A 24,672-nucleotide genomic window follows, 5' to 3' on the forward strand; every position below is an offset into this window, starting at 1 on the left:
AATATAGGGGGTGATAGGCCCTGGCCCAGCCAAACTTAAGAAATCTCATTTGCATGGATGCTGCGTGATGTGTCCCCTGTTACAAATCAGTACCCTGAAATAACAAATAGTACACAATATGCAATTAAACGATTAAGCTTTATAATTCTTACTTTGACTATCTGGTTAGTAAAGAAATGGAAAAAAAGTAAAACAAGGGGCCCATTCTTATTAAACAGTCTGTTGTGCAATGTTGGAGCTCAATGATAAGCCGACCATTCACCATCGACCCCTCCAATTGTTGCTGCCCTTCGGACCCTTGCTGCAAGTCCACCCTGTCCAACAGTCTACCAACTCTCTCCATTCGTGTCTTCTCTCCTCATCTCTCCCCGGCAAAAGACCACGAAAATCTCTCTTCCATACTCACAAGAAAGAACATTTCTCTCATTGGATGCCCCAGCATTCCAAACCCTGTTATCTCTAGTCATAATCCAAACATTGTTGCTACAGAGAAACCATTACATTAGCAGTGAAACCTTACACCATGTTATACTGCAGTGAAACCCTGCAGCATGGTACACATACAATGCCTACGAGATGGCATTTCAGAGCAGTTAACTGGGGTAACTGGATTAGGTGTTGTGTAATGAACCAAATTTGATTAAGGTAAAGAAACCCTTAGGAAACAATGATCATAAAATTATAGAATTCATCCTGCAATTTGAGAGGGAGCAGAAGTCAGACATATCAGTATTATAAGGGAATAAAGAGAATTACAGAGGCATGAGAAAGGAGTTGGCCAAAGATAAGTGGAAAGAGACACTAGCAGAGATATGGCAGAACAACAATGGCTGGAGTTTCTAGGAGAAATTTGGAAGGTGCAGGATAAATTCATCACAACGATGCAGATGTATTTTAAAAGAAAGATGAGACAACTGTGACTCACAAGGAAAGTCAAAAACAGCATAAAAGCAAAGGAGAGGGCATACAATATCACAAAAATTAATGGGAAGTTAGAAGATGGGAGGCTTTTAAAAACCAACAGAAAGCCATAAGGAGAGAAAAGATGAAATATAAATGGAAGATAGCCAGTAATATAAAAGAGTATGCCAGAAGTTTTATTTTTTCAAATGTATATAGAATAAAAGAAAGATGAGAATAGACATTGGAGCACTGGAAAATGCCACTGGAGAGGTATGAGGAACAAAGAAATAATGGAGAAACTTAATACATTATTTTGCATCAGACTTCACTTTGGAAGAGACTGGCAGTAAGCCAGAAATTTGCGGGTGTCGGGGGAGGAAGTGAGTGTTGTTGTTATTACTAAGAAGAAGGTGCTTTGGAAGATAGACTATACTCTAGGGTTCTGAAAGAGGTAGCTGAAGAGTATGTGGAGGCATTAGTAATGATTTTTCATGCATCACTAGATTTTGGAATCGTTCTCGAGGACTGCAAAATTGCAAATGGTCACTCCACTCTTCAAGAAGGAAGAGAGGCAAAAGGAAGGAAATTATAGGCCAGTTAGCCTTATCTCAGTGGTTGGGAATATGTTGGAGGCCATTTTTAAGGATGGGTTTCTGGGGTACTTGGAGGCGCATGATTATAATAGGCCAAGGTCAGCATGGTTTCCTTAAAGGGAAATCTTGCCTGATGTCTGTTGGAATGCTTTGAGGAAATAACAGGCAAAATATGCAAAGGAAAGTCAGTGGATACTATTTACTTGGAGTTTCAGAAGGCCTTTGAAAAGGTGAGGCTGCTTAAGAGTCCATCATATTACGGGAAAGATACTAGCATGAATAGAAGATTGGCTGACTGGCAGGAGGCAAAGAATGGGAATAAAGGAAACCTTTTCTGGTTTGCTGCCAGTGGCTTGTGGTGTTCCACAGTGGTTGGTCTTAGGACTGCTTTTCATGTTATATATGAATGATTTAGATGACTGAATTGATGGTTTCGTGGCCAGGTTTGTGGACAATATGAAGATAGATGGAGGGACAAGTAGTTTTGAGGAAGTAGGGAGTCTGCAGAAGGACTTAGACAGATTGGGAGAATGGGCAAAGAAGCTGCAGCTGGAATATAGTGTAGGGAAGGAAATATATGGTTTTGCACTTTGGTAGAAGGAATAAAGGTGTAGACTATTTTCTAAATGTAGAGAAAATTCAAATATCTGAGGTGCAAAGGGACTTGGGAGTCTTTATGCTGGATTCCCTAAAGGTTAACTTCAGGTTGAGTCAGTGGTAATGAGTGTAAATGCAATGTTAGCGTTTATTTCTGAGGAGACTGAGATCCTTTGGAGTATGCAGGCCTCTCCTTTACACGTTCTACCAGTCTGTTGTCGTAAGTACAATCTTCTATGTGGTAGTGTGCTGGGGCAATGGCACCAACATGGGTGATGCCAACTGGCTCAATAAACTGATTAGAAAAGCTGGCTCTGTTATAGGAGTCAAACTGGGCATGCCTGAGGCTGTGGTGGAACAAAGGGCCCTACAGAAAATCCTGGCAACGTGGACAATGTTTCTCACCTTCTGCATGCTGCCTTGGTTGAATAGAGGAGCTCTTTTAGTTATAGACTAAGACAACTGTACTGCTCTAAAGTATGAGTTCATTCTTACCCTCGGCCATAAGACTCTATAGTGAGTCAACCTATAGCTGGGGAAGTGATGACCCCTCCTGTTAGGCTGTTCGTGGTAACTTATTTTTTATTCTTTCCACTTTTCTTCCAATATTTATATCTGTGCATTAGGGTGACACTGTAATTTCCTTTGGGATCAATAACATATCTATCTATCTTTTTCGAAATACTAGAATAGAAGAGCAAGGCTGCAATGCTGAGGCTTTATAAGGCATTGCTTAGACTGCACTTGGAGTATTGTGAACATCTTTAGGCCCATTCTCTAAGTAAAGGTGTGCTGGCATTGGAGAGGGTCCGGAGGAGGTCCACAAGAATAATTCTGGGAATGAAAGTATGACATATAACTTATGAGGAGCATTGATGAAAGAATGACACATGAGGAGTATTTGATGACTCTGGGCCTGCACTCATTTGCATTTAGAAGAATGGGGGGAATCTCTTGGAAGTCTATTGAATGTTGAAAGGCCTCAATAGAGTGAATGTGGAGAGAATGTTTCCTGTGGTGGGAGAGTCTAAGACCAGAGAACACAGTTTCAGAATAGAGAGACGTCCATTTAGAATGGAGATGAGGAGGAATTCTTTTAGCCAGAGGGTGGTGAATCTGTGGAATTCATTGCCACAGGCAGCTGTGGAGGCCAAGTCATTGGCAATACTTAAAGCAGAGTTTGTTAGGTTCTTAATTAGTCAGGGTATCAAAGGTTATGGGGAAAAGACAGGAGAAATGGGTTAAGAGGGATAATAATTGGCCATGATGGAATGGTGAAGCAGACTTGATGGGCTGAATAGCTTAATTCTACTCCTATGTCTTATGGTCTTAAATACTTGCTGTGTCTGAAAGATAACATTCTGTTTTATGTAAGATGAAAGACAGATCTCTCTATATTGCCTTGCCTTTCTATTCCTACTGAAGTTGATTATTTAGTGGTACAGCACCGTAACAGGTCCTTCTAGCCCAATTAGACCCAATTAACCTACTATCTGGTTGGAGGAATGCAGAGCACCCAGAGGAAATACACATGGTCTGCAGGAGAATGTACAAACTCTTACAGACAGCAGCAGAATTGAAACTGGGTACCGACACTGGAATGGCATTTTGCTAACTAGTACTGTGATAAGCTGATTTCCTCAACATTATATCTACTTGCCAAATTCTTGCCCAGCTACTTATCCTTTCCATTACTCTTCCAAGGCATTTTTCACTGTCCTCTCATTTTGCTTTCCCACTTATATTTGTATCATCAATAAATTTTGTTACATTACAGAGCGATGTGTCAGGCTATAACTAGCTACAATTTTACTTAAGGGCTTCTATCGAAGCCATGACAGGAAATTGTAGATAGTTGAGGCCCAACGTATACCCCATTGCATCCTGCTCATTACAATCTGATAACCCAAAAATATCCAATTATCACAACTCTCTTTTCAGTTGGTTAGCCAATTCTACAAACATACGTTCATGCTGATATTTTATCCGGGTTGCAGAATTCTTAACTTGTGCATTAAACTTTTACGTATCATTGGTCTGAACACTTTTTGAAAATTCAAATACCCTACACATATCTTCATCAACTCTGCTCATTACTTCTTCAAAGATTTCTATATTAAATCTATCATAAACAGTTTCCCTTTCCTAAAACCCTTTGACTGTGTCTGACTGTTTTGTGATTTTTGCAGTCCTTGATAATGGATCCCAGCATTTTGTCATTAATGGATATGAGATGCTATAGAGCTTCATAATTTGCACTTCTCCTATCCACTGGGATCTTGGAAAGCTGAAACAAATAACTTTATCATCATTGCATCCACTTCCTTTACAAACCTAGGATGTTCATTCCAGGGCACATATCAGACTTGGTTCCAATCATTTGCTTCTTTCTTTTCCCAACTGATAGTTATTGATAAAAAATGCTCTTTGCCTATTGCCCTCAGTTTTCCTACTGTTGGTAAGATATCATCATGAATGCAAGTTTAAAGGTTAGTCCATAGCCCCTCCAATTTTCTTATTTTCTTTTATTAACTTACCAGTCCCATCCTCTGAAGACCAAGATTTGCATTTGTTAATTTTACCTCTTATATATTTACATCAACTCTTGTAACTATTTTTATTATTTTTTTAAATTCAGAGATGATGCGCAGAACAGGCCCCCCTGCCGGCCCAATGAGCTGCACTGCCTAGCAACCTACCAATTTAACCCTAGCCTAACCACAGGACAATTTACAATGACCAAATAACCTACTAACTGATATGTCTTTGGGCAATGGGAGGAAACTGGAGCACCTAGACAAAACTGACACGCTTATGGAAAGGACTTCTTACAGAGAATGTTGGAATTGAACTCTCTTTAACCTCAGTCAGACACACAGAATCTTCTCCTCTGCAAAAAGTCTTGGTTCCTCCCAGCCTTGGATATACTTGGATTGAGAAGTAACAACCACTAAGATTGAAATTCTGAAAATTTATAACCCTCTGTATAAGTTAATTAAAATTTTGAACAGAAAAGTATAAATCATTTGGTACAGGAGAAGGACAACCTGTAATAAGAGTTGTTTTACTGTAGATACTAATGGCTATGTTAGAAAAATGCTGCATAAGGTATTTAAAATCATTAATATAATTTCAATTTTCTACACAATTTTTAAACATTGTAGCAACATCATGTATTTAAAAAACTAATCAGGCCTAAGTAGCATGAGGTTATAGAATCTTTAGTTTTAATAAAATTTATATACTGAATCTTTAGTCTTAATACAAATTTAAGGAAAATGTTGAAACATTTAAGCATTTGCAATTTTGTATAAATAAATATAAAAGACAGATTAAAAGCCAAGCTCCTGAAGAATATTACATTACGACATAATTTTCTGTTATTTCCTCATGTTTAATGAGTTACAAGTTATAAAAGTAAAATATAATTATTTACTAGTGCTTTACAAAAGAATACTAGTCATTATTAAAACTCACATGTTTATAAATTTATGAACATTATTCAAGTTCAAGTTTAAGTTTATTGTTATCTGACTACATATATACAACCAAATGAAACAATTTTCCTCCAGACCACAGAACAGATATCATACATAGCACAAAAAACAAAAATATTACACAAATAAGTTAATAAAATATAATTCAAATTGCATGTAATGCATAGCACAGGTAAACAGTAGAGTAAACAGCTCACAGTCCTAGTGATGAGACCTTGGTGGTGACAGGGTATTGGTAAGTCTCACAGCCTGAGGGAAGAAGCTGTTACCTAGTCTGACAGTCCTCATCCTGATGCTCCTGTACCTCCTTCCTGACAGTTATGCATCAAAGAGATTGTGGGATTGTGGAATTATCTACAAAAGAAAGTTTACTGGACTTCTGTCAGGCCAAGTATGTTAATCATTTAAGGTTATGTTATAATTTGAATATAATTTTTGTTGTCATTGAATATTAGATATGTATTTATAAATTGATGTGTCTACACTGATGTTTTTCTTTTTTAATTTCTTTCAGAGAAGATGTGATAATTCCATTCCAGCCTGATATCATCTGCAGGCAAAATGTACAATATTATATTACCACAAAGCAAATGGCATTGAAAGAGACAAAGAATCTAAATAAAATGAATGTGTTTCTCCAAGAAGTCTGGTCCCAAAACTCAAAGGAACAAAAGCAGACAAAAAAAAGCGGTGAGTAGGCCTATGCTTGTTAGGTATGTCTCCACTTACAGAAGATATGCAAATTGACAGAAAGACTGTGGACACGAAGGAACAAAATCATAACAAACTTTTACATTGATGTCCATTAATTACAATCTTGTAAACTCAGTCATAATCTATAAATTAGTGGAAAGTAAATGAGAATCCAAAATAAAAGTGAACAAGCAAAGTAGAAGCATAAACGAATATCACATATTCACAAATCATTAAAGGAATAAAGTTAGGGTTATTGATCAAATATTTTTATTTTAAATTTCTACACATTCACATTTTGAACAAAATGAATGACAAAAATGAAAAAAATGGATCTCTTGTTAAAGTTAAAATAATTTCCTTTGTTAATTACCAGATTAGTTTTAGCCTGCTGTGTCCTACTTAAAATTCAAAATACGGCTATTATCGAAGTATGTATACTATATACAACATTGAAATTTGTCTCCTTACAGGGAGCCACAAAACAAGGAAACCCAATAGAACCCATTAAAAAAAGGCCTTCTAACACCCAATGTACAGGAAAAAAACAAATTGTGCAAACATTAAAAGTAAGCAAATAACATTCAGAACTGAAGTTCACAGCCACGAAGCCAGTCTTAACAACAGCTGATTAAGGAGCCCATTAGGTGCAGGCCACAGCCCGCGTTCAGCACTGAGAGAAAACTCGAATAAAGGTAAGTGTTAAATTGCCAATATGTCACAGAAGCATAAACCCAGCCAAAAGGAAAATAGTTAAGACATCTTAATTACACCATTTATTCTGCTCACTTTATGTTGTATTGTTTAATTTCATAGCTGTGCCACACTTGATTCTTTATCCATTATTACATGTTACATACATAATAAAGCGATAGCAGATTACATTTGATTATATGGATTGTTCTATTTCTTTTTGGATCTTTTAACATTATTTTAAAAGAGGTGTCACTGACTTAAGTTTTTTCATAAACATCTGGGACTTTACTGCTGCTACAGTTACTCTGAAGATGCAACTAACATGATAAAGAACTGCTTATAAATGCAGCGTGCATGTGGCAAAATGGTGAAAAATGTTTTGAAAACTTGTTTACCAGATAAGATAATAATGCAGATTTGTCTCAATATTCCTATTTTAAGTTTATTCCTCTATAAAATTAGTTAAAAAAATCAATTTTTATTTTGTACCGCCACATTCGTATCACCGCAGATATTTTATCACATGGCAACTGTTTTGATGGCGGTTGCATCGTTTCCTGGAGCTGAAGTAATGATTTGGGGAAGTTAAGATGAGTATGTTTATAAAATTAACTGTACAACTTGCAGTGCAGAACAATTATTTCCAGAAGCACCAAGAAAGTAAAGCAAATACGTGCAAAAGGAGTCAGAGTAGCAAAATGGTTGCACAAGTCAGCAAAAAAATTAAAGCAGCATACATTCGATCTCTTTATTGTCAATGTCAATTTTACCTCTTCAATCATTTTAAGGATGTTAAACTTTTCAGAAATAATTAGCTGTGTTGATCCTTTTAATTAAAATGCACTAGAAGGTTGAAAAATAATTATTCGTCAGTACATATGAACTCTGTAGAGCTGCAATTTAACTTGTCATCTTAGATATTTGTGTTGTACCATCCTTTGCATTTACTTTCCATTTAACTAATATGTGGCAGCAGAAATGATTTTATGAAATGTTATCAGAAGGGTACAAAATTATATAATTTTAACGTGTAATTTTTAAATTACGGTATCATTTTCCTGTAAGGCTCTTTCTAATTATTAATCTTATTTTATTAAAACCTGACAACTGTAAATACTAGAATTCAGCATTGATTTGATATCAGTAGAATTACTCAGCCATTTCTACCAGCTTATTTTAACAGAATATATAATTTTTTAAAAGTAAAATATAAAAACTGATAATTTCTGTAATTTACCTTCATCATGAAAATGAATAGCCTCTGGCTGGTAACGCTGGTAAACATATTTCACAGTTGAGATATGCCTCCAGTACTCAATGTTACAGGATTACGTGGTGCACCTCAGTTTGAGTTATGTCTAGCTTTATGTATTTAGTATTTCTGTAGAAACAAATTTCTACTTTTTAAATAAAGACGCGAAGGTATTAATTTTTAAAATGTGCCAAATACTTAATAAGTTTTCAAGAATTACCTTCACTCAAAATCTGATATAGTTTTTTATGCTCTAGATGAATTTGTATCTCTGGTAGTTTCAGTTTTAATTTCTAAGAGTCAGCAACGGACGTTCTGTATATATTAGCACCTTACATTCACAATCTATACTTAGTCAAATGGTAGCTTACAAAATTCCTTTTGTCTGAATATCAGTCCCAATATAATTGCTGTATCAAAACGCCATGCAAAAATGTGCAAGGACCATAGCAGTGGAGAAAATTATGCTACTGAAAATTCAAAGTAAATTTATTATCAAAGTGCATATATATCACTATATACAACCCTATTATTTATTTCCAGCATCTGCAAATTCACTTGTGATACAACCCTAAGATTTGTTTTCTTTTGGGCATACACAGTAAATCCAAAATATGTAATAGAATCAATGAAAGATCACACCCAACAGGATGGACAACCAACCATTGTCCAAAAAACAACGAACTGTACAAATACAAAAGAGAGAAAAAACCCCCAATAATAATAAAAAATAAGCAAAAAATACTGAGAGCATGAGATAAACAGTTCTTCAAAGTGAATCCTTAAGTTGTGGGAATGGGCGAGCAAAGTTAAGTGAACTTTTGTTTTACTGTGACTTCAGTTTTTAAATGAGAGAGACATCTTTTATTGACTTTTCTTTTAGGTATTGGAGATATATTTAACCTTCATCTATCAATTTAGGGTTGTTAAACTTTACAAACAACAATCTTAAATTTGCTATTCAGTATAGGTAAGATTATTGTCTTTTATGATTTTTGGTTCTGCTGCAAATGTATTTTAAGAATTTCTAGGAAATGCATACGGGCAAAGACTGGTGGGAGAAATACTTATGCAACATTTAGCCTGTCCAATACATGTGCAAAACAATATACTGCACACACTACACTAACACCATATGTTTTCCTAGAAGAGGCAAATAAAAACTGAGGATAAATGAACAAGAAAGGGAAAAGGAATTTATCTCCTGCCCATTAGCATGCAAAAGTAATCCAAGTGATTCATAAGCAATATGGTATATAACATACCGAGAGCAGGTTCAGCTCTTGCCCAAATCAGTTGAAGAAAAAACATTAATATATCTGTCTAGGTTTCAATTAATGGATGAAATTAATTGGTGTGGTCCAATTTTCCAGACGATACTAAAGCTGGATCTTGACTTTATTCAAAACACAAGAAAGAAATATATATGAGATTCAGTTTACTGAACTTTTGGCAAATAGCTACACTAAAATTCCACGGCCTAGAAATTCTTCGACAATGAGAAAGGCACTGTAAGCTTATGATGCATGAAAGCCAACACTCATTCTATGAAGGCTTGTTGCAGCGGAGAAAGTCAAGGAACTTTACATGAATGCCTCAGCACATATTTGATATTTTTGCCAGAGCTGAAATCATATCAATGGCACCGTATATTTCTGTAGAATTTTATCAGTGCAATGCTAAAATATTAACTCTGCCATAGGCAGTCCCAAGCTTGGTTGTGAAAGGAGGAGGGATGGGCATGAGACTAGCAACCCCATCCCATAAAAACCAACAGAAGCTGCAAAGACCTCATCCTTAGGAGAAGAAGGATCATTGCCTAGGAGACGTAAAAAGTTGTGTGGTGAAAGCAGAAGCCACTGAGCCAATCGACCTTCTATCATCCTAGGACAGAGGTCTCTGGTGAGCTGCTGTCGGTGATGGGCTTAAGCAGAAAAATGGTAAAATATCGGGTTGTGAAATACCATGAAGATATTGTGTTTTGTTGCATGAGGCATAAGCAAATGTTTTGTAATCCACAATTACTGATTTACAAACCCTTTATAATTTCATTCCATCAGATAAGTAGTTCATAACTTCATATTTGATTTAAAAAAAAAGAATAAGTATTAGAATTATTTCAGGTAATCTGAATCTTATTTCTCAATCATAAGATTTCATTCTTCAAAAATTTTAAAATATTAGCTAAAACTTATAGTTCCTTTTTCTGTGTTCTCATTCACTGTATTCATTTAGAGTCACAAAGCGTGATCACAAGCCCTTCGGCCCAGATGATCTCTGCTGATCAAATGCCTATTAAAGCTAGTCACGTTACCCATGTCAGACCCTTATCCTTCTAAACACTTCCCACTGTCCATTATTAAAAGGACAGTGCTGCCCCAAGCACGTCCTCTGGCAGTTCATACCATTAACGTACCACTCTCTGTGTAAAAAAGTTTCAATGAAGTCCTTCCCTTCTGACATTAAACAGACACCCTTTAGTTCTTGTTTCCCAGTATTTTACAGTTTTTATAAGAAAAACCTCTCCACTCTCCCTAACTTCCCCTATTAATATATTAGCCAGTTGACCTTGTTTGCAATTTATCCTCAAACGACCTTGTCTTCACTCTTTTGGAGATATCCCCTTTGCCCTCTACATCTGTTCCTCATTCTTTCTGGAGCTTGATAACAACACCTCGATCTAAAACATTAACTCTTTTGCTTTCCACAAGATGGCTTTGACCAGCTGAATTTTGCTGTTCTTATTGTAAATTTTCTTCCTGGTTTTCCGAATGTAATTTTTTTGGAGTAAATGACTGCTCTCCAAAATTATATTTTAAAAGTCAGAAGGCAAATTTTAGAAGCTTCAGTTGGTTAAATTTTTACTGAGTGTTTGGTTTTTCGAACAGAAGCAGGATATGTGTGTACGTTTTATTTATTTTCATGTACAGCACCGCCAGGCCCTTCTGACTTAACGAGTCGCATTGCTCAGCACCCCTGATTTAACCCTAACCTAGTCGTAGGACAATTTACAATGACCAATTCACCTACTAAGCAGTACATCTTTGGAAGGTGGGTGGTAACCGTAGCATCTGGAGGGAACCCACGTGTTCATGGAGAGATGTAAAAACGAGTTATAACAGTGTCACACTAACCGCTACATTACCCGGATACCCAAATGGTGCGAATGGTGCTAACAATAATGATACACATTCTCAAAGCAGGAGTTGTATTTCCAGTGCATGCTTTACAAAGCAGGATACTGTACAGCCAGTGAAGTACAGTTGGGGTGCAGTCACAGTTATCTCATTGATTCTTGTGGATTTACACAAATAACAAAGTGATAACGATCAGCAGTTCCGGAAGAACCCAGCCTGTCAAGCAGCATCTGTAGGAAGAGAAACCAATTAAAGTTTCAGGTTACCCTGATCATTCAGGTTCCAGCATCTGCAGCTTTTCTTGCTTTCTGGATAATGTGCATTATTGTGATGTTGATTGAAATTAAGCAAAACCCCAACCCTGGGCTAGAACCCATACTAAAAATGAAATTGTAGTTTCTTTATGCCATCCGAAAGAAAATAAAATGACCATAACCAAGCGGCGCCAGTGTAACAATTAGCAGGACGCTATTACAACTCAGGGTGTTGGAGTTCCGTGTTCAATTCCGGCATCTTTTGTAAGGAGCTTGCATGTCCTTCCCATGAAAATATGGGTTCTATTCTGGGTGCTCCAGTTGTTCCCACACTCCAAAGATGTCCAGGTTAGTCGGTTAGTTGGTCATTATAAATTGTCCAGTGATTAGGCTCGGGTTAAATCGATGGTTTTGTGGGGGGTGCAGCTCATTGGGCCAGAAGGGCCTGTTCTGTACTGTATCTCTAAATAAAAATAAAAGAAATGCAAGATGGAAAATGATTCAAGTGTACACTTTGATAAACAGATTGGAGGGAAGTTTGGGTAAGTTTTTCATCCCATTCTCACTTACTGGGATACTGAAAGGAAACTACCATTTTTTACCCAACATTCCCCTTCTGGCAGTGAAAGGAACATACAAACTGGATGCCACACAGCCCCTGGAGCATTTAATCAGATAATGTTTGATCTGATTTTAGCCACAGTTCTGCATTCTTGTGGTAAACTTTCACCCCCATGACAATCAGGTATCTGTCTACCTTTGCACTAAAAATATTTGAAGACTTTCTTTTAATCTCTTTGAAAATGACCTCCAAAAGTTCATGATCCTCTAAAAGAAAAACATTCACATCAGTCCTGCCTTAAATGGGTGTCTCCTTATTTTGAACAGCAGTTTCATAGAACATTCAACATAGACTATACAGCACAGTACTGCCCTTCAGGCCACTATTCCAAGATCAGTCTAGCCCTTCCCTCCTATATAGCTCTCCATTTTTCTGGCCATCATCCATGTTCATCTATCATCAATTTTTAGTGATGGTAGTTGTGGGAACCAGATTTCCCTAGAAGTATCACTAATCCTGTATCAGGTGGGAAAAAGGTCTGAGGAAGGAAGGCCTCTTATCATGCCAGATAATCAGTGTCTTCATGGTCCCATCAGCCATCATGTTACACCATTGGCTAATGTGGATTACAAAGCAGTATAAATATATAGGAATATCAATACTTTCTCACAGTTATGCAGAACTAGTGATATTAAAGCTCTCAACAATTCAAGACATAGTTGCTTGGATTAGAGGGTGTGTGCTATGATGAGAGTTAATGGGAGCTCTCTCCGTGAATATATAGAGGTTCACCAGGATGCTGTCTGAATTAGAGAGCATGTGCTATAATGAGAGGTTGCACAAACTTGGGTTGTTTTCTCTGGAGCAGCAGAGGGGAGTTCTGATAGAGGTTCATAAGATTATCAGAAGTATAGAGTAGATAGACATTATCTTTTTCCAAGGGTTGAAATGCCTCATGTCAGAAGGCATGTATTTAAGGTGAGAGGGGGTAATTTCAAAGAAGATGGGAGGAATAAGGTTTTTACACAGAGTGGTGGGTGCCAGGAATGTGCTGCCTAGGGTTGAGGTAAAGGCAGAAACATCAGAGATGTCCAGACAGGCACATGAATGTGAGGAAAAAGGGAGGATATGGGTATTGTTTAGGCAGAGGGGATTAGATTAGTCAGCCAGTTGATTACTAATTTAATTGGTTTGGCACAATATTATGTGCTGAAGGGCCTGTTCCTGTACTGTGCTGGCCTGCCTTCTATGTTCTATAAACAGAAAATGGTGTTAAGAGGCATTACCAGAAGAATGGCCAGAGAGCTGGGAGTGGTGGAGCCAGTAGAAGAGGGGGAGAGTTACATGCCGGAGTGTTTTAGGGAAGGTAAAACAGAAATTAGAATTTAAGCAGCTAAAGGCTGCTGACAATTGTTGACACAAGGGAATAGAGTTTGGAAAAGATGGAAGAGTGTTGGGTAAGTTTTATTTATTCATTACATATAGGATGTTGCATTGACCCATATGTTTTGGTCTTGCTTGCAAAATTATTGGAAAGATATTTTCAGTATTATTTCAATAGTTCTGAATATCAATTTCCAACCGCATCCTATTACTGCAATTTTCGGTTTACCAATGGCGGATAATAGTCGTTTATCCTCCTCATCTCGACGAATGATTGCATTTGTTACATTAATGGCTAGAAGATCTATTTTATTGAATTGGAAAGAAATTAATCCTCCAACTATATTTCAGTGGTTTTCTCAAACTATCTCTTGTTTGAGCTTAGAAAAAATTAGAAGTGTTGTCTTTGATCCTTCAGTTAAATTTGAAGAAACTTGGAGACCATTTATTCAACATTTTCATATGAGTTAAATTGCCTTTTCCTAAACCTCACTTTTATTATCCTTAATTATTTGGATGGAGGTTTGGAGTTATTGGCACTACTGTATATATTTGACATTATGCAATGGCCCATGTTGGTTAGTGTTTTTTTTCCTTCTCTTTTTTTGGGGTTTAAAAAAAAATTTCTTTTGTTCATAAATACTATGAGTTTGGGAGGTTATTATATATTGATTATCATATATTTGAATGCCTACTTAAACTATTAACTATGTACTCTCAAACTCTCTGTATTCATGTTTCATTTATGTTTGCTTAAAAATTAATAAAAAGATTTAAAAAGAAAGAAACATATAGGATGTTGCTGGCAACGTCTCCGTCCCCATCCCCTGTTGCTTGTTGTCTGTTGCCTGTCCTCTGAATCCCCCATGAACTAAGGGAAGAGTTAAGAATGTATTGAATTAGGGTTAGTGCGTGGAGCTGAAGCTGCACTGGCCAGAGCAGGCCAGGATAGAACATAGAGCACTACAGTACAGTATAGGCTCTTCAGTCCACAATGTTGTACCGACCTTATAACCTACTCTAAGATAAAATTACTGTTTCTTAAATGCCCTTAATGCATCTGCCTCTATCACCACCCCTGGCAGGGTATTCTGCACACCCACCACTCTCTGGATTAAAAAAAAGCTTAACTTTAGCATCCCTCCTATACATTCCTCCAATCACCATAAAATTATGCCAAAATGGTGGTCGATTTAATGTTACCCAATTTCTCCTATGGCCCATAAAAAAACTGTACTAAACTAACATAAAACATGAAAAATGGTTAATTGCCATTATTTCAGAATTAGTATTATCTTTCCTCAAAGCCTGCCAATGACAAATAGATGGAGGTTGAGCATAAACCACTTCCGTGACTCATTGTCTCCACACATGACATTCCACCTTCAGATGGCAGATTTGTGACAAATGGTTGTCAACCTGTAGTGATATCTTTGCTTCTCTTTCCACAGATGTGGCTTGAGCTGCTGATGTTTTATATATTTAATGGCAGATTTCCTTTCTTCATAGAGTAAATTTATGTAGGTCAGTAGAACATTGTTGGTTAAGGGGCCTATATTATACTATATTGTACGATGTTTTACACTTAGTGACCACTTTACCAGTTACCTCCTGTACTTAATAAAGTGGCCAGTAGGCGTATGTTCATGGTCTTCTGCTGCAGGTAGCACATCCACTTCAAGGTTCTACATGTTGTGTGTTCAGAGATGCTCCTCTACACACCACTGTTGTAAAATGTGGTTATTTAAGTTACTGTTATCTTCCTGTCAGCTTGAACCAGTCTGGCCATTATGCCTGAACAATGGAGACTACAATGTGATGAGGGAAGATTTGGCTAGTGTAGGTGGGGTGGTTGAGGAACAGTGGAAGACTTTCAAAGAGATTTTTCACAGTGTTCAACTAAAGAATATTCCAGTTAAAAGCAAGGACAGTAAGGGTGGGGAGTACCAGTCTTGGATAACTAAGTAAATAAAAGAAGGCATCAAACTAAAAGCTTGTGCATGCAAAGTCCCCAAGTGTAGTAGGGAGCTAGAAGATTGGGGAAACTTTAAAAAGCAACAAAGAGCCACTAAGTGAGCAATAAAGAAATGGGAGCTAGATTATGAAAGCAGACGAGCACAAAATATAAAAATGGATAATAAAAGTTTATATAAAGCGGTAACGTGTGGCTAAAGTGAATGTAGGTCCCTTGGAGCATGAGGAGGGGGCATTGATACTGGGTAATGAGGAAATGGCCAAGGCTTTGAATGACTATTTTGTCTTGGTCGTTACGGTGGAGGACACGTCTAACATGTGAAGGACAGATTTTATGGATGCGATGGGAGGTGAGGACCTCGATACAATAGCTATCACTAAAGAGGTAGTGCTGAGCAAACCTGTGGGCCTAAAGATAGATAAATCACCTGGTCCTGATGGAATGCATCCCAGGGTACTGAAAGAAATGGCAAAAGTTATAATAGAGGCTTTGGTGATAATTTACCAAAACTCTCTGGTTTCTGGACAGGTCCTGGTGGATTAGGAGACAATGAATGTCACGCCACTGTTCAAAAAAGGATGTATGCAAAAGGCAGGTTAACTATAGGCCAGTTAGTTTAACATCTGTAGTTGGGAAAATGCTTGAGCTATCACTAAAGAAGAAATAGTGTGGCATCTGGAAAGAAATAGATCCATCAGGCTGTTGCTGCGTGGATTCAACAAAGGTAGATCCGGTTTGACAAACTTACTGGAGTTTTCTGACAATACAATGAGAGCAGTGGATAGAGGAGAACAGATGAGCGTTATTCACTTGGATTTCTAGAAGGCGTTTGATAAGGTGCAGCATAGAAGACTTATCTATAAGATAAGGATGCATAGAGCTGGGGAGATACTAGCATGGATAGAGGATTGGTTAATAGAAAGCAGAGAGTTGGGATACATGGGTGTTACTCTGGTTGCCAATCAGTGGTGAGTGGTGTGCCACAGGGATCAGTGTTGGGCCCGCAACTGTTCATGGCATACGTTAACAATCTGGAAGAAGAGACCCACTGTAGTGAATATGAAGATACTAAATTGAGTGGAAAAGCAAATTGTGCAGAAGAAACAGAGACTGCAGAGAGATATAGATAGGTTAACTGAGTGGGTAAGGGTCTGACAAATGGAGTACATTGTTGGTAAATGTGAGGTCATCCACTTTGGTGACCTCTTCACTAACTGTTCTAGTGCTTTAGTTCCCATCTCTCTACAACCCTAGTGCCAAAGGGGCAATGTTGCAATAATCATAGGGAACTTCAACGTGCAAGTGGATTGGGAAAATCAGGTGCTGGATTCCAGGAGGGGGAATTTCTAGAGTGCCTATTAAATGGCTTTTTAGAGCAGCTCATGGTTGAGCTCACTATGGGATCAGCTATTCTGGATTGGGTGTTGTGCAATGAACCAGAACTGATTAGAGAACTTAAGGTAAAAGAACCCTGAGGGGAAAGTAATCATATTCACCCTGAAATTTCAGAAGGAGAAGCTAAAGTCAGATGTATCAGTATTACAGTGGAGTAAAGAGAATTACAGAGGCATGAGAGAGGAATTGGCCAGAACTGATTGGAAAAGAACTCTGGCAGGGATGACAGCAGAGTAGCAATGGCTGGAATTTCTGGAAGCAATTTGGAAGGCGCAGGATATATACATACCAAAGAGGAAGATATATTCTAAAGGAAAGATGACACAACCATGGAGAAGTCAAAGCCAACATAAAAGCCAAAGGGACGGCATATAATAGAGCAAAGATTCGTGGGAAGATAGAGGATTCAGAAGCTTTTAAAAACCAACAGAAGGCAAATAAAAAAATCATTAAGAAGGTAAAGATGGAATATGAACGTAAGCTAGCCAATCATACTAAAGAGGATACCAAAAGTTTCTTCAGATACATAGAGTGTAAAGAGAGGCGAGAGTGGATATCAACCACTGGAAAATGATGCTGGAGAGGTAGTAATGGGGGACAGTGAAATAGTGGATGAACTAAATAAGTATCTTGCATCAGTCTTCACTGTGGAAGACTCTAGCAGTATGGTGGAAATTCCAGGTGTCAGGAGCATAAAGTGTGTGAAGTTGGAATAACTAGAGAGAAGTTTCTTGGGAAACTGATAGGTCTGAAGGTAGATAAGTCACTTGGACCAGATGGTGTACACCCCAGAGTTCTGAAAGAGATGGCTGAAGAGATTGTGAAGACAGTAGTAATTCCTGAATGGTTCTGGAAGAATGGAAAATTATAAATGTCATTCCACTTTTCAAGAAAGGAGAGAGGCAGGAGAAAGGAAACTATAGGCCAATTAGTCTGACCCCAGTGGTTGGGAAGATGTTGGAATTGATTATTAAGGATAAGGGCTCAGGGTACTTGAAGGCACATGATAAAGTAGGCCTTCCTCAGCACAGTTTCCTCAAGATCAAATCCTACCTGACTAATCTGTTGGAATTCTTTGAAGATAGACAAAGAAGAATTGGTTGATGTCGCTTACTTGGATTTTCTGAGCCTTTTCTGACTGGCTGCCAGTGACTAGTGGTTTTCCACAGTGGTCTGTGTGCGACCAATTATTTTTACGTTATATGTGAATGACGAAATGGTTGATGGAATTGATGGGTTTGTTGCAAAGTTTGCAGATGATCTGAAGATAGGTGAAATGGCAGGTAGCTTTGAAGAAATAGAAAAGCTACAGAAGGTCTTGGACAGATTGGGAGAATGGGTAAAAGAATGGCAGATGGAATACAGTGTCAGGACTTGTATGGTCATGTACTTTGGTAGAAGAAATGAAAGGGTTGACTATTTTCTAAATGGAGAGAGAATACAAAAAACTGAGGCACAAAGGGACTTGGGAGTCCTTGTACGGGATTCCCTAAAGACTCATTTGCACGTTGTGTGTGAGGTGAGGAAGACAAATGAAATGCTAGCATTCATTTCAAGTGGACTAGAATATACAAGCAAGGATGTAATGTTGAAACTTTATGAAGCACTGGTGGAGCCTCACGGAGTATTGTGAGCAGTTTTGGGCCTCCTATCTTAGAAAAGATGTGTTGAAACTGGAGAGGGTTCAAAGGAGGTTCATGAAAATGATTCCAGGATTTAATGGCTTGTCACAGGAAGAAGGTCTGAGGGCTCTGGGCCTGTATTCAACAGTGTTCAGAAGAATGAGGGGTGACCTCATTGAAACCTAGCGAACGGTTAAGGGCATTGATAGAGTAGATGTGGAGAGGATGTTTCCTATGGGTAGGAGAATCTAAGACCAGAGGACACAGCCTCAGAATAGAGGGGCATCCTTTTAGAATGGAGCTGAGGAGGAATTTCTTTAGCCAGAGACTGGTGAATCTGTGGAATTCTTGACTTCCACAGCTGCCTGTGGAAAAGTCTGTATGTATATTTAAGGCAGAGGTTGATAGATTTGTGATGGTCAAGGCATGAAGGGATATGGGAGATTGGGTCTCAGAGGAAAACTACATCAGCCATGAGGAAATGGCTGAACAGATTCGATGGGTCAAATGGCCTAATTCTGCTCCTATATCTTATGGTCTTAAAATCCCAGGAGATCAGTAGTTTCTGAGATACCCAAACCACCCCATCTGGCATCAACAAGCATTCCACTTAGATCTCATTTCTTCCCTATTCTGATATGTGGACTGAACAACAACTGAACTTGTTGACCATGTCTACATGATTTTATGTGTTGAGTTGATGCCACATGATTGGTTGATTAGATATTTGCATTAACGAGGAGTTGTACAGGTGTACCTAGTAAATTGGCCTCTGAATGTATGTACTAAGGTATCATTTTCTTAATCAATACAAATTTCCAAGTTGGAAGCAAAGAAAGATTTCTGAAACCTCATTTCACTACAATGGTGTGCAGCTGGAGGAGAACAGTGTTGAATTTTCTTGTTGCATATTTAAGATGCAAGATTCAAGATTGTTTAATGTCATCTCATGTACACAAGTGTAAAGGAGAACAAAATTGTAACTCCAGATCCGATACAGCACAAAAAAACACAGAAGATAAAGAACACAATAATAATAATAATAATAATAATAATAATAAAAACAATAAATAGAAATACATAAGATATCTTATATACATTGACTGATTATATATCCTTAAATTGATGCTAGGCTATACGTAGGTGACTGACAGGAAATAATAAAAAAGAGGAGGGGTTAGTGGATGGCATTGTTGATCTTACTGCTTGGGGAAAGAGACTGTTTTTGGGTCTGGTGGTCCTGGTGTGGATGCATTGTAGCCTCCTCACTGATCGGAGTGGGACAAACAGTCCGTGAGCAGGATGGGTGGGATCCTTCATGATACTGCTGGTACCTTTCTATATATATGTCCTCGATCAAGTTCAAGAGATAGTTGTTGACTTCAGGAGAGTACGGAGCAACCACTCTCCGCTGAACATTGACCGCTCCTCCATTGAGATTATTAAGAGCACTAAATTTCTTGGTGTTCGCCTGGCAGAGAATCTCACCTGTTCCCTCAACACCAGCTCCATATCAAGGAAAGCCCAGCAGCATCTCAACTTTCTGTGAAGGCTGAGAAAAGTCCACCTCCCACCCCTCATCTCAGAAACTGAACCATCTCGGATCACAAGACCCTGCAGCAGATAGTGAGGTCAGCTGAGATCATCGGGGTCTCTCTTCCTGCTATGACAGACATTTACACCACACGCTGCACCCACAAAGCTAACAGCATTGTGAAGGACCCTACGGACCCCTCTCACAAACTCCTGTCATATGGCAAAAAGTACCAAAGAATTCGGGCTCTCACGACCAGACTGTGCAACAGTTTCTTCCCCCAGGCCATCAGACTCCTCAATACTCAGAGTCTAGACTGACATCTACATAATTTATTATTATATTGTAATTTGTCCTCTACTGTGCCTATTGTCTTGTTTATTAATTATTGTACTGCCCTGCACTGTTTTGTGCACTTTATGTAGTCCTGTGCAGGTCTGTAGTCTAGTGCAGTTTTTATGTTGTATTATGTAGTCTAGTGTAACCTTGTGCTGTCTCACATAGTCTAGTGTAGTTTTGTGTTGTTTCACGTCACACCAGGGTCCTGGAGGAACGTGGCTTTGTTTTTACTGTGTACTGTACTAGCAATCTATGGTTGAAATGACAATAAACTTGACTTGACTTGACTTGACTTGAAATACAAGTTGAAGTTTAATTGTCATTCTACCGTACATGAGTACCCTGAATACAGCCAAATGAAACAGCGATACTTTAGGGCCAAAGTGCAAAACACAGTACCAACAGTCATTCACAGCACAAGGCACATATAATACAGCAGTAAAATACAGTCAAGCAAAAAAAAAAAACAGTGCAGGTCCCTAGTTCCATGAATGTTTCAGCAGTCTGCAAACACAATATATTTTGTCCTCTGTGGAGTGAACACTGGAGGGCAGCCTGTATGCTTTGCCTCACCTCCTCCAGCACTATAGTGGAGTGCACTAACTCTGACCCCTCTCTCCTGAGCAGCTGCAAACAAGTGACACTGTGGCTTCAGGCCTAGTGCTCACTACAACCGACGCCATGAGGCTCCTCTCCATTCGGCAATAAACCAGTGAATTGGACTTGCAGTATCCCACATTAACGTTGTCCAACATGGTCTTGCAATCACAAAGAAAGCAACTAAGATGATCACTGTTAGACTGCATACCTCCTTTGTTGACCCACACTGATGCCTTACTGATGCAGGCAGCAGCACAATTCACCCTAAGTCCAGCTCCTTCAGTTTCTCCACCAATGAGCAACTCATTGATTGAGTAGACCTGTAGTACTTTAAGTCCTAAATGTCCAGTAGTATCTTGCAATGGTAAAATTACATATAAAATGACAATAACACCTTTGGTTGGCCCTGTAGAAACCACTGTATTGGAGCATGATGCCATCTTTCTCGAAGTCTTGATGGCAGGTAGGGCAGTGCTGGTGAAGCATGGGTAGTCTTCGCTGAGATAATTAGGGGGATATTTGTTTCTGTCATCCTGGAGCAATTCTACCTCTTGTGATCCCTGAACTTTTGCATTTGTTGCACAAAAATCTCAATGCTTTTCTTTTATTGTTTATTTTTCAGGGTCTCTCTGTTGCCCCGGAAAGATCAGTCTTTATTGTCGATCTTTAATTATAACTGAAAACGTAGTGGCGAGCCAAGTACCTGAAGTACATCAGGTGTTCTAGTGAAGGAGCTCCCGCAATAGTGGGGAGTGAGAGGAAGGGGAGAGTACCGAGATGTTAAAGGAATGGCACTCTGTTTCCAAGTGAGGAAGCATACTCCCATCTGTCTAAAGCCTTGTGCTTCTTGATGTGAGAAGTTGCAGATTTGGGAGGCGCAGCTGGAATAAAACATAGAACATAGAAAAATGTAGCACAGTTCAGGCCCATGATTCTGTACCAACCTTTTATCTTACTCGAACATCAATCTGACTCTCCTTCCCACACAGCAATTCATATTCTTCCACCCATGTGCCTATCTAAGAGTCTCTTAAATGTCCCTAATGTATCTGCTTCTACCACCACCCCTGGCAGCATGTTCTATGTGCTCATCACTCTTCTTGTTTAAAAAAACTACCTCTGGTTTCTCCCCTATACCTTCCTCCAATTACCTTAAAATTATGCCCCTGATATTAGCCATTGCTACTGATGCACCATCAATAACTCTCGGAGACGTGAGGCGAGATAGGCTTTTATTATCTGGAAGAAAGCACTGTCAGCAGCAAAAGACCATCACACAACATCCTAGAGACTGAGGGAGGAGCAGTGCCTTCAATTGCCTTTATACAGGGGTCTGTGGGAGGAGCCACAGGAGCAGTCAGCAGGGGGGGGGGGGGCGTGTCCAGACAGGTATACGTAGTTCACCACACCTACCCCTCAGGAAGTCTATGTAGGAGTGTCAAAGGAAAGCTTCCTTTAGAAGTTCTGAAAAGGGAAAGGAGGGAAGATTGTCTGGTTATTGAATGTTATATCTGGCAAATGTGTAAGGTAACCTTTGGGGTGGAAGGTGAGATCCACAGCAGCTCTGTCCTTGTTCTGGTGAGGAGAAGAAGGGCTTTAGAGCAAAGTGTGGAAAATAGATCAGGTGGACTCAAAGGTTCTCAAAATGGTGAAGGGGAAGCCACCTTTCAGAAAACGTAGGACAATGGAGCAAAGACAATGATAATGAAGAAACTGAGAGAATGATATGAATCCTATGGTAGACAAGATGTGGAAAGTATCGTTAAGACTGACAAAGAAACTTATAGAGTGCTTGGTGACAGCCCAGCCTTTGGGGTGGAGATGGAGTGATCCAGAAAAGGATGGGTTGAATCAGAGATAGACACAGCGAAGCCCTCTCTGAGCTGGCTATCTTGACTCTATTATCAGTCCTGACACAGATAATCCTTCCAAAATGTTGATTAATTTCTTTCCTCCCACAGATGCTGCTCAACCCACTGAGTTCCTCCAGTAGATTGTGTGTTTCACTAGCCTAATTCTTGGGTTAAAGGGTTTGATGAATGAAGAAGATTGAACGGGTTGGAACCGTAATATGGAAGAATGAGGTGTGATCTAATTGACAGTTATAATGTTTTGATAGGAATCGACAATGTGGGTGCTGAGAGAGTGTTGCCCATACAAGGGCATCCAGAGGACAGAGCTTCAGAAGTTGCCCATTTCAGACTGAGAGGGGAAGAAATTCATTTCTCGGGGAGGTTCATGGATCTTTGGAATTCTCCACCACCGATCTGTGGGAATGGAGTCCATGAATGGGTCCAAGGTGGAGCTTGACTAGTAGGGAGATAATGAGAATGGGGAAGGAATAGGAATGAGACATTTAAGTAGTCTTATTGAATGCTGTGCAGACCTCAGGGGCCAGATGACTCACTGCTGCTGCTGTTTCTTATATTCCAAAATCAGATCATACACATCTTCATCTACAATAAAAATGTTACAACTATAATGTCATCACAAATGTTACAGTGCAAGTACAATTTATATTGACATATATTCAACCTGGCACAGGAATCTAATGATCATTTGCAGGGACCCTCACCCCAGTTAAGAGTTAGGTTTTAACTTCTGCCTGAACTATTCATTTGTGACAGAAACTACTTGGAAATGATGTTGAATTTGAAACATAAATGTATTCCAGCCTGAGAATTGTGCATATCATTGATAATGTGCAAACATAATTATAATAATTTGTCATGTTAATAAACATGGAACATATTCAGAACATTTGACAGTGCTGCAGTACGGATATAGGTCACAGTTCCGAGAAATTGATACTCCTTCTATCTGCCTACAAGTTCCGCCACGTAACCTCTGCACTCACTTTTTTACAGCAGATTTTGCTGATTATGGCTGAATAAAATTACTTCAGTTGATAACTGCTTTCCCTTGTCACATCTAAGAGAATTTTTTTTTCAATATTAACCAGCCTTGAAAAAATTTGCCTTTCAGTAGATTTGGGACAACGGAAGCAGCGTTTACAGAAAATAAGTTCACATTATAAATGACGTAGAATCTCAACGATACAGAAGGTAAGATATTATAATCCTTATGTGATAATAAAGCATTGTTTAATTACTTTTAAAACTTTGTGTTGTATAAAATGCCAAAAAAATGATGCAGGTCTGTTGTAAACTAATATCTTGCCAATATTCTCAAAGCTTTAACTGATACAGGGTTGCAAGTTCAACGCAGTGTAACATTATTTTTACATTGAACCTTTTAGCAAGAACAAGAACATGGCTGGGAAAAGCCAGACGTATGACTTAGTCCCTTTCTTCATACTTTCATGGATAATTTAGTTGTAGGTAGAAGACAAACAAAAGAGTTATGTGGAGTGTAGCAAATTAGCACAATTAATCTGTAACCAAGTTTGTTTTGAAGCCAAAAACCTCGATAAAATTGAAAGCCTTTGAGAAGAATGTTAGTGCATTAACCATACCGTGACTTTAAATAAATTCAAGAATGTGTATAAACATATACCCATTTAATCATACATTATTAAATATCTTAACTGATAAAAGCCATTTGATCTCAGAGAGTGGTTCACTTACCATTTGATTGCTGTTGTTTTTCCTGGGTCTGAACTGCAGATCTCTATTTAAAA

The 24,672-nt window shown here is 38.5% G+C and overlaps 1 protein-coding gene across 2 annotated transcripts in view; it reads left to right on the plus strand.

Annotated features, from left to right (window-relative positions):
* The first annotated feature begins 6,893 nt into the window (after window positions 1–6,893).
* The window catches only part of zap70 (zeta chain of T cell receptor associated protein kinase 70), a 167,554-nt gene continuing 149,775 nt past the window's right edge, over window positions 6,894–24,672 (plus strand). The window contains exons 1-2 of one of the 2 annotated variants that reach the window (XM_073068124.1): window positions 6,894–6,978; window positions 24,018–24,097. The gene's annotated coding sequence lies outside the window, so the exon portion shown is untranslated. Of the gene's footprint in view, window positions 6,979–23,908; window positions 24,098–24,672 lie in introns of those variants that run through there. The other variant, XM_073068123.1, reaches the window with a different exon arrangement.

Source organism: Hemitrygon akajei, chromosome 16 (genome assembly GCF_048418815.1).
Source record: "Hemitrygon akajei chromosome 16, sHemAka1.3, whole genome shotgun sequence".
Lineage (NCBI taxonomy): Eukaryota > Metazoa > Chordata > Chondrichthyes > Myliobatiformes > Dasyatidae > Hemitrygon > Hemitrygon akajei.